Below are 11,507 nucleotides of genomic sequence, written 5' to 3'. Positions count from 1 at the left end.
AAAGGTTTTGTATGTATTGTATTTTGTATATAAAAAAAGGGAGTTTTAAACCCAAGAAGCCACAAATTAAAGAACAAAAATTTTAGAATTATTATATTAAGCTTTAAATCAATTAAGCATAATTTGGTCGCAAGTATGAGAGCATTTTATATTTCAGGAAATTTTGTGGGTAAACAAAGGACACGTCTAAGTAGCAATTCGATAGACGTTCTCAGTTTTTTTAAATAATATTTTATTAAACAAAAAAAAAATTAATTAATATTAAATAATTAATAAAATTAATTAATTAAAATTGCTCGGAACAGACAATACCCGAGTTTAGCTTAATAGTTTTTAAAACTAAAATTTATATTAGCAACATGTATATGAACATGTATCTAATATTTTTTTAGTTTTTTTCTAATTTAATGATTTTTTTTATTTAAAAATGTATTATTTTTATTTACTCGCAAACTTTCTTTTCACTATCATAAAAATATTTTCATTCTTATATGTGAAAATAATGCATGAATAACGAATAATTATTTTCAAAGTTATTTAATCAAAGCTATTATTTTTTAGTTCCACTAATTAAAATTAAAATAATTTGGTTTACTATCTATATAAAAATGAACAATAATTAAATTTAGTCAAATACTGCTCTATTTTACACTAAATTTGCGAATAAATTATAGAATATTTGAGAAAAATTTATTTTCTATATAAAATCCGAAAACCGGTTAAATCCGTTTTTTTTTAGTAAAATTAAAATTCGAAAACAGGTTTTCTGAAATGTCAGTTTTTGTATAAACCCTAACTGTGTACATTGATTTATTAATACTATAAAATTAATATTATAATTTTTACAGATAAAATTCTGGCTGGAGTTGCAGATGATGTTATTATAAGCAGTATACGTAGTGCTGCACATGATAATATGCTACCCCTTGATTACAACAAAGGATATATGGTACATTAAAACGTATTTCACCACCATATGTTCGTATGTATGGACATGAAACCAAGCATTGAAATATGCTGGTGCATCTATCAGTCATAAACGTTGTTGTCTTTATTAACCTTACTGACTTAGAAATTTCTTGGAAAAATATTTTCAAAATGATTTCATCCTGCCTGTTGGAGAAACAAAACGCAACAGGTATTCCGCTTCCAAATTCGTCTACAACTACCAGAGTGTGTAAATTACAACCATAGCCATTTGTCCCAAGGGTTCCGTCAACGCATAGTTTCTCAGCGCCAAATTCCATTAACATTTTGGCCTTCATGTTAGTGATAATGACCAAAATAATGTCTTCCTTATTTAGCCCAAAATTAGCTGTACCAACTTCTTTATTAAACATATTTGGAACTGTTTCTTCAGTTGCTTCTCTCTGACCCATATTCTCACGCTTACTTGATCATTAGGATTCCTGTATATCATATATGGTGGGTTTTTATGTGCAACACTACGTATACTGCTTATAATAACGTCATCCGTAGCTCCAGCTAGTATTTTCATACTATTGATAAGGTGTTTTGTAATAGGTTTTCTAATAAGCACAATTCTTAGTATTTGGTCCATATATATTTCATATTTAAAGCTAATAATTTAATATTGGAAAATATTATATAAATACTTATATATGTATATTAAATAAATTTCAATAATTCGAATTCTAACTGGTAAAAATTTTATATCAAATATTTAATATCATTTTGAAAAACTGGCATATGCATAAACATTAAGTCTCATTATCGGCTTCATTATTTTAATTTTAATCCTCACTCTCACTAATGTTCTTTAGTTATTAAATAGATGCTTCCAAGTTCATTTACAACTTCTTTTTGCTAACATACTCATTGTGTTTGTAATATATTTAGTTATTGAATCTCATTTAATATTAGCTGATTTTCACATATTTTATTTTTGTGACACAAGCTCTAACTTTTGAATTTGTAATGCTAATATGAATATTAATCAACAAGAACTTTTTAAAGAGATATATAAGTAATAATATTTTAAAGAAATACTGTAGTCTATAGTATATAAGAACACAAAATTAGATCAGAATGGCTAAAATAAAAGAGCTTCTAATAGTACACAGCACATAATAATCATACTTGCATTAACAATAATAGATCAAAATAGCTACACTAAAATTTGTGAAGAACCTCTAATAATAGTACTAAAACATATTACAAAAAATTGATTACTAAATAATCGATAATAAAAATTGTGATAATTATATTTGAAAGCAGTTGTATTGTTAACCATAAAATACAAAATATTTATGATTACAACTATTGGCATATGATACGGGTCCGCCATCTAACGTTTTTTTTCAACTAGTGCTTATTTCGTGAATGGTAACACTTAGCTCATGTCTGATTTGAGAGATAATTATTATTAGTTTTATCCTTCCACTGAACGAATATGGTTGTGTATACGCTTGAACAACGCTGGGAAATATTGACTTACAGAAGATGACCCCCTGCGCATATGAAGTATCGCATTTCGTATTTAGCTGCGAAGCAAACTTCAGTAAATAAGTCAGAGTGGGTTAAAAAAATAACTTTTGTCGGGTTTTATGGTGAGAAATAACTTTTAAACATGGAGTATTGACGTGTTGGAACCTATTTTAACTTCGATGTTTGTTCTAGACATATATATGTCGGCGAGAAAGGAGAGCGACACCTCTGATAGTGAAGAAAATAAATTACTACATTTTCAAAATAGATCAATATTTTTATATTATTATAATGTAGATGCAGCTGTAGCAGGGGTTCCTGACCTCATTGACTGGAAGTTAATGAGATCCAATTCCGGCCTCAACGTAAGAGATAAATTTATCATGATTATATGAAATATTTGTTTATATTTTTAAACAAACCTGTTCTTAATGCAGTTACTGCGAGCGCAGGTGTGGCTGAAGCTCCAACGCATGGAGTGGCTGAAGCTGTTCCAAGCAGAGGAGAGGAAGCTGCTTGCAATTGCTCAATGAGCGTATTATGAATATTGAATGTGAGTAAAATGTGACTTATCGTTTATGATGTTTTACTAACATCCATTTCTGTTACAGCTCTCCTTAGCGGTGGTTTGTCAGCTATTGACTGCAAAATGGCTGGATCACTATCGATTTTTTTTACATGTTCTATATATAGTTTTCCGTACAATGACTTATCGATTTTATGATCTGATCAAAAATCGAATTTTGGCTGGCCAGAAACGATCAAAATTTTGGGTAAAATTCGACTATTTTTTTTTAAAAGCCGGCATATTGTTAATTTTTTATTTCTTATTTTTATTGTAGGTCATTGTACAGTCAATATTATCTAGTTTAACGAGATTTGTTTTTATTAGTTTTATCTTTTTTCGCGCTGCTGGAGATTGCATGTAATTTCAAAAATATTTAATATTTTATTTCAAAAATTTTACTGTGTATTCTCAAAACATGTATAAACATACCCTCAAAATTTCATAGGTGTAATAAAGTATACTTTAATTGCTATCAGATGCAATCGTGAACAAATTCAATAAAATATTAGAACAAGTATGAATATAAATATTCAATATAAAACAGTATCTAATACTTATAATATAATATTTAATATTTTTGAATATGAGCTATATTTGTTTTTCAATAAGGGCTAAATAATATTTTTACATATTGACTTCACATTCTAAATCTAAGGGGAATATGGTAAAATGTTAATGTGATAATATAAATAGGTATCTCAGAGTTGCAGATTTCAGTCTGAGAAGTAAACGATGATATTTTTATTAAAAATCGATTAAAGAAAAATGTAACAAAGCATTTGATAGAGTTGTTGAAGCCATACGCAGAAACTCATAGCATCACGGAGTAATAGGATACTTATTAGCAGGTATGGGAACACTTCAATTCATGCGCAAACACACAAAAAGTATTTCGACTACAAACCAGCAAACTGACATAAATGCAAACAAATACTAAACAAAAATATTTCTATCAAACAATCGCTTGACACAACAACTGACATTGACACAGCTGTTATAAACCTAACCACAAATATACAACATGCAATCCCCGCATCGATTCCTTTAGTTGAAAATAATTCTAAGCAAAATATTCCACCTGAAATATTACAACTAATCAAACATAAAAATAAAATTAGAAAACAATGGCAACTATCACAAAATCAGCTTCTCAAACCTCTGCTTAACAAAAGAAACATCCGAATCCCTAAAAAATTATTATAACCAAAAATGGGAAATCAAGATGGAACAAACCAACAAAAACCACATTAACATTTGGCGACAATCCAAACAACTAACCTCACCATCTGAACATAAACCTTTACCACACTTAAAAAACAAATGTAAGACTATCTATTCGGGCGAAGCCAAAGCAAATTTAATAGAATATCAATTCAAAAAAATGCATAATCAAAACTCAAAACTAGGTCACGATTACACAAACAATCTTGTCAATAATACTCATAAAATATACTTCTTACATTTTAAACCAACACGTGACATAAAAATGTGAACAAAACCTCTTCATTTTAAAAATATCATTAAAAAATATAAAAAACAAAAAGGCTACAGGCAACGATCGGATACAGAACATTATTCTTAAAAATCTTCCTAATAAAACACTAGTAGCCATAACAAAATGCAATGCTAGTCTCGGCTTCTTTCCAAATCCATGGAAAACCTCCCTAATCCTACCTTTTCCCAAGCCAAAAAAAAAACAACAGAAAAACCCACAAGTTACAGACCCATTAGTCTACTCTGCACTTTAAGTAAAGTAGCTGAAAGGTTATTATTTATTTGTTGATGATTATACTTATTGCTAATATTTAGAATATAAAAACCTCAAATATTCTATTTAAATACGTATAAACAAATATAATCCTAAATATATAAATAATTATATTCCCATTCTAGAATATTCTAGATTCCATAATTCTTTTAATACGGCAAAAAAAAAATTCATTCTCTTCTTTCTAAAAAGTAAACGATTCCAAAGTGAATATAAACCCTGATTTCATCAATAAGTGGGTGAAAAACATTTCCGATTAAGACATCCCATCCAATGTTCTAAATATTTTAGCGCTAGGTCCAAAATTCTCCATTTCACAACAAAGCAAATCTTTTAATTTTATTAAAGAACTTAGCTCCTTAATATTTAGTCTACGTAATATCAAGGATATCAATAAAAAAAAACGTATAAAAACTATTATTTGCAACCAATTGAATTCGTTTTTCAAATTTGACTTTTCAAACATTCAGCAACATAGGGTTTTTTTACTCAAAGACATTCACTTTTGCAAAACCTTCATCAAACAACACCCAGAAATTGTGGTTACCGGGGCAGATAATGGACACATTACGGTCGTTATGAACAAAGTTGACTATATTTCTAAATCCATGTCTTTCCTATCTGATGTAAATATTTACGAGCCTATAAATTCAGATCCTACCGATCTTATAAATCGAAATACTTTAAAATTCATTGATTCACTCATCGAAAGCAAGCGAATTTCCAAATCTCTCTCTACAATTAAAAACCTTGTCTCCCCAAAATCCATAAAGACGGTTTTCCTCTTCGACCAATAGTCGCCGACTTAAATTCCCCTCTATGCAAATTATCCAAATTGATTGATTCAATTTTATCCAATGTCACTCATAATTCTCCCTATTTTGTTAAAAATTCCTTTGAACTCATTCCCCAACTTAACACCCTCATTGTACCGTCTGATTTTTCCTTCGTAATTTTAGATGTGGTTTCCCCTTCTTGCTAACATTTCACCTGATCTTATTCACTTGGCTATACCATAATAAAGACCATAAATGGGTTGATATCAGCAAATGTACAGATTTCAATTTTTCTTGGTAAATGTATCAAATTCATTATTTCCAATACCTATTTTTCATTCAACAATTCCTTCTTTAAACAAAAATTCGGCAATTCTTTAGCGTGATGCGTGATCATTTACTGTATAATTTGTAACTTTTTATTCATTGTTAAGAAATGGAGAAAGAATCGAACAAAGGCTGACAAGTCATTAGAGCACTTACCAATGATGTTGAAAATTTATTGCTTGATCTTCAAGAAATTAAGAAAAATCAGGCAGAAATATTTGCATTTACAGCTTCTCACAAAGAAGCAAAAAGTGATATTTTCATGCCCAATCTCAGAACATTCGTTTTTGCTTTGGAAAATATAGCTGATGTGATGAAGATGGAAACGATTTTAACAGAGAAGGGTTTCGGTTTTATAGTTTGGTTTTTTAGCGATTTGTTTTATAGCATACAACTGTTAGTACATTAGAGGCAGAATGAAAAACATCTGAAAGTACACTAACTAGTTTTATCTGCTTCAAACCGACAAATATCCCACGACAATATTAAATATTGGCAAATGAAAGATTTAATAGAGTACATGTATCGGGGCGAAGTAACCATTGGTGAACTTCAATTGGGAGCACTAGTAAAGGCCGCAAAGGAACTGCAAATTAGAGATTTTTTGATTAAGAAAAACATACAGCCTGAACCCATACCCAGTACGCCACTTTCTAATTCAACAAATTATTCTGATTATGAATCAATAACCGACCCAATGTAACGCATAGGAGTGTACAATCACCTATTATTATTGAACAGAAAGAATTGGAGGTGGTAGAAGTAATTGAAAATATAGTAGGCCTCTCCAGTGATGAGGAGGATGAATTGAATCTAGTCCAAGTCATTCCATTTCCGATTTTCCATTAGCGCAATATGTAACCAGAATATCTAAAAATCGAGAAAGATTACTGCTTCTGAATGATTACACATATTCACATATTTAACGGCGAACGTGTTTGTCGTTATTATATAGTGTTCTTAGCCTTATTTTAATATTTTATTGATTGGCTGATTTTAATAAATTGATATTTTATTGGAAATGGAGAGCATTCAGACAATAAAGTGGCTCAGCCAAAAAGAAGCAATAATTGCTTATTTAAACACATTATTGGAAAATGAAAATTTAGAACATTAGAGGCAGAAGGAAAACATCTGAAAGTATACAAACTAGTTCTATCTGCTTCAAACTGCATTCCTCAAAGTATTTTTTTAGTGCTAATTCAAAATTAAATTGTAATAAAATATCAGCGAAAAGACAAAAGTGTTCTGATGGAGGAAACTTTAAACTCGATGGCGATGGACATATTGTAATAACAAATGCGGTGTTATATTACATTTGTGCGGACCACAAACCGTTTAATAATGTAAATGGTAAAGGTTTCATTAAACTTCTGAGAACGATTGATAGTAGCTACAAAGTACCATCGAATACCGATTATAAAAATCTTACGACTACGAAGTTCAATTTAATGAAATTTTCATTGAAGTCTGAACTTCAATTAAAAGATTTTTGATAGGTGCAATATATGCACCGACACATTAAATATGGTCAGCTATTTTTGGGTATAACTATCCATTATTTGAGCGTTAAAATTTTAAAATTGGCTGATTTAGGAACTAATAAACAAGGAAATAAACAAGGAAATGCATACAGGAAAAAATGACATCAGAAATGGTGGATTGGCAGCCAGATGTTAGTAAGTTAACCGCAATTGTCACAGATAACATTAGTAATATGGCACATAAAGCAAGTGATAAATATCAGTCGCATTTTGCCCATGCCATTATTCTAATCGCCCAAAAAACCATTTCGGATTTGGAAGTAACAAATGTTATAAAAAAAAACAGAAGTTTCGTAATTTATTTTTAAAAGAATAATATGACTACCAACAAGCTGAGAAAAGCACAAATCGAAAGCATAGGGTAACCAATCAAAATTAATATCAGACGTTAAAACGAGGTGAAACTCCTGTTATAAAACTAAACACAACAGGTACCGTTTTCAAATTACACTACCATGGTGTGTCAGTGATAACGATAGTCGCTTGTCATGTTAGTTAGAGAGATTTGTGAAGTTGACACTATATGTGGCACAAGTAACTAAACTATCAGCGGCTGAAATAGAAATAATAGGTGCTATCAAATGTGTTATCAAAGCTATCAAATATACTGCAGCCGTTAAAGTACAATACTCGGAAATAGCTATCAAGTATCAAATAATCTGGAGATAGCTATAGCAACATTGCTCGATCCGAGGTGTGAAAAATTTCATTCCAGAAATGAAAATACGTGCGCGAATGCAATTAAAGCATTGCCAAGTAAAATTTATTGGCGCACTTCAGTAACAAATTTTTATTTAGAATCCACATAAGCAAATATAGAAAGAAAAAAGGGTCTATTACTTGAGGTTAATGTAACGTATTATATTCTGACAACATTTCTATTTTATATAAACTTGAGGTAGGTTGTAAGAAAGACGTAAAAAAGATTACGAGTTGTATGCTCCTTGTAATTTTATACAAATTATTCAAGAATTTGAAGTAAAAAAGCCGTACAAAGTGAAATATCTTGATTACATTGTTTTTTTAAATTACTTCGATATGAAATTTTTTTAATCGAATCGGCCAGGTAATGTAACTCGATCACCAACTGTTTTACAACAATAAATAGAAAATCAACAAATATACTGTCAAATTTCGATATAATATTACAAAAAAGCTTATAGTTTGTCATTACATCGAATTATTTTTGATTTTAGTAAAAGTGCTAAATCGCAAGGTCATTTTTTTTACTATTTTTTTTTTTTAGAATAGTCTGAAATGAAAGAAGCTGTATGTGGAAGAAGGTGAACGATTAAATAGACAGCAAAGTGAGTGTTCAATTTGGTATGAACTTCGTCCAATGCGTCCAGAAATTGTAAAAATAAATTTCCACAATTATCAACAAGCTTTATTTATGCGTATACATTAAACGTGGCTATTAATGATGCTAAAGGTTAATTTTCCACGGTCGATTTTTTTTAGTAATATTGATATTTACAATCTTTCAGTGGTTCACCATTTTGGTAGCAAATATTAAAAAGCAATATAAAATCATTAACATTGAAACAAGTTTGCGATACTCGATGGGAAGCAAAAATAAAGGCGATTAGACCATTTGAGCATAAATAATAGACTATAGAAATTAGCCGAGTAATCTTCTACTCGAACAGTTCGGCGTGAAGGAGAATTAAATTTAATCATATTAATTTAGTTATTCAATAATAATATAACATGAAATTTTGGAAAAGGTAGATTTCATTGGAAAAATGATGTAAAAAGTTTCTTGGAACGTCAAAAAACATAAAATTAATTTGCCAGACGTTTCTGCGGTTGTTAAGCATGTCTGGCAACGAAAAAAGTCTGGCAATATGATACTAGTAGACAGAGTGAGACAATCGCTAAATACATTGGCGCAAATGAAACAAAAAACTATTTTACTCGTAAGAGCGCTATACGTTTACTAGGCAGAAAACCATAAGAAAAATCAAGTAACTACATTAGACAGATGTGTTTGTTATAAACTTCTCTGCAAAATTGTGTTTATACCATTTTTCTTCAGAATCACCGTTTCTTACAAATTGCCATCTGGAAAGTTAAAAAATTCATATTTCTCATAATATGCAGCCTTTATAAATACATCATCGAAGGTGAATTATAAGTGAAAAATAAAAATCCATTGATTTGTTTTGGATAGATGAGTTTAACGAGTCTTTTGATATATCACATTGTATTATTGTCCCAGTGTGGGAGGTTCGCATACCTGATTGTTTTGAAGGAATTAATCGAAATAATTATGTATAAATGAATGCGAGGCGTGTTATAACATCCAAAGTGCTTAAACAGTTATAGTCCAGTCATTTGGTCGTTTTGCCGGTACAGTACTCCGGGAATTCTGAAAATTGGTAATATTATAGATTTCGAGGTGCTCTTTACGAAAATCAACTTTGCTACCTCAAATTTGAACGGCAAGTTGCAGCCATATTGAAAAAATGGCGTCAAAAAACAGCTTTTTTAAAATATCTCCTTTCTGGCTCACTTTACGATAAAAGTATCTATGTACGAATTAAACTAGAGAAAATTTCCTACAATTCTTTAGAAAATCGTTTTTTTGTAAAATTGATAGTTTGAGAGTACGGCCGCCTCAAAGTGTTTGCTGCTCTCGCCGTAGTATCAAATCTGTCCATATATGACAGCACTTTGAACTTGACCACATTCCTTCTAATAAATAAATATTTTCAATGTTAAATTAAGCGAATAAGATCTAGAAATAAAATAATTCAAATATTTTTCTGTTTTTTTGCTGATTTTTTAATGCTTCAAGCTACTTGAAGCTATAAGGTGCTACTCAAGCTATAAGTATACTTATAGCTACTTTGCCATTGAAGTGTTAAAAAATTAGCAGAAAAAAACGAAAAATATTTGAATTATTTTATTTCTAGATCTTATTCGCTTAACTTAATAAGGAAAATATTAATTATTAGAGAGAATCTGGTCAAGTTCGAAGTGCTGTCATATATGGAGAGATTTGATACTACGGCGAGAGCAGCAAAGACTTTGAGGCGGCCGTACTCTCAAACTATCAATTTTACAAAAAAACGATTTTCTAAAGAATTGTAGGAAATTTTCTCTGGTTTAATTCGTACATAGATACTTTTATCGTAGAATGAGCCAGAAAGGAGATATTTTAAAAAACCTGTTGTTTGACGCCATTTTTCCAATATGGCGGCAACTTGCCGTTCAAATTTGAGGTGGCAAAGTTGATTTTCGTTAAGAGCACCTCGGAATCTATAAGATTACCAATTTTCAGGATTCCCGGAGTACTGTACCGGCAACAGCCTTTTTTTGCACCAAATGATTGGACTATTATCATATTAAGCCATAAGACGAATAAATCTGTATAATAGACGTTTTTATTCGTTGTTAAAAAAACGATATTCCCAATTATAATCTTGATCTAAGAAACCTAGGTCGAATGACTATCATTATATAGTGATACATATTGATCTAAAATGAACCCATTTGAATTTTTGAATTATTAAATACACTTCGATTTTAAAAAAACAGTGTTCAATTTACAGCTAAAAGCTGAAAGAAAAAAGGGCGGAGAATGTTTGCAATATATATTAGATAAATCAGAGTATCGATGGCAAGGCATAGGTGAAAAAGCTTCTACAATAATTGAATATTCGGAAAAGGAGGAATTTTTACATGAAAGTATTGACTGCGATAACGCATTTTCTTTATATAAACTTTTTTGCGGATCACATATTAGATATAATTATTGAAGAAACGAATAAGTATGCTACACAATGCCTAACTAATTCATCATCTTGCAACAGAATGCATCGGCAGCCTTGGAAGTATGTTACAACGGATGAAATGAATACTTTCATAGGCATATTACTTATCATGGGTATCGTGCAGTTACCAGAAATTCGTTTGTACTGGTCTAAAAACGACATGTACGCAAACACTAGAATAAAAAATGCAATGAAACGTGATCGTCATGAAAGCGACACAAACATGGCGTAAAATTATATAAATTATGTTTACCCGAAGGATATACGCATAATATCGAAAAAATGGAACGATCGTTG

The sequence above is a fragment of the Ctenocephalides felis genome, unplaced genomic scaffold (assembly GCF_003426905.1).
Source record: "Ctenocephalides felis isolate EL2017-DRISC unplaced genomic scaffold, ASM342690v1 CF-g0.4_SCAFFOLD_00483, whole genome shotgun sequence".
NCBI classification, from domain to species: domain Eukaryota; kingdom Metazoa; phylum Arthropoda; class Insecta; order Siphonaptera; family Pulicidae; genus Ctenocephalides; species Ctenocephalides felis.
This window is presented reverse-complemented; position numbering follows the sequence as displayed.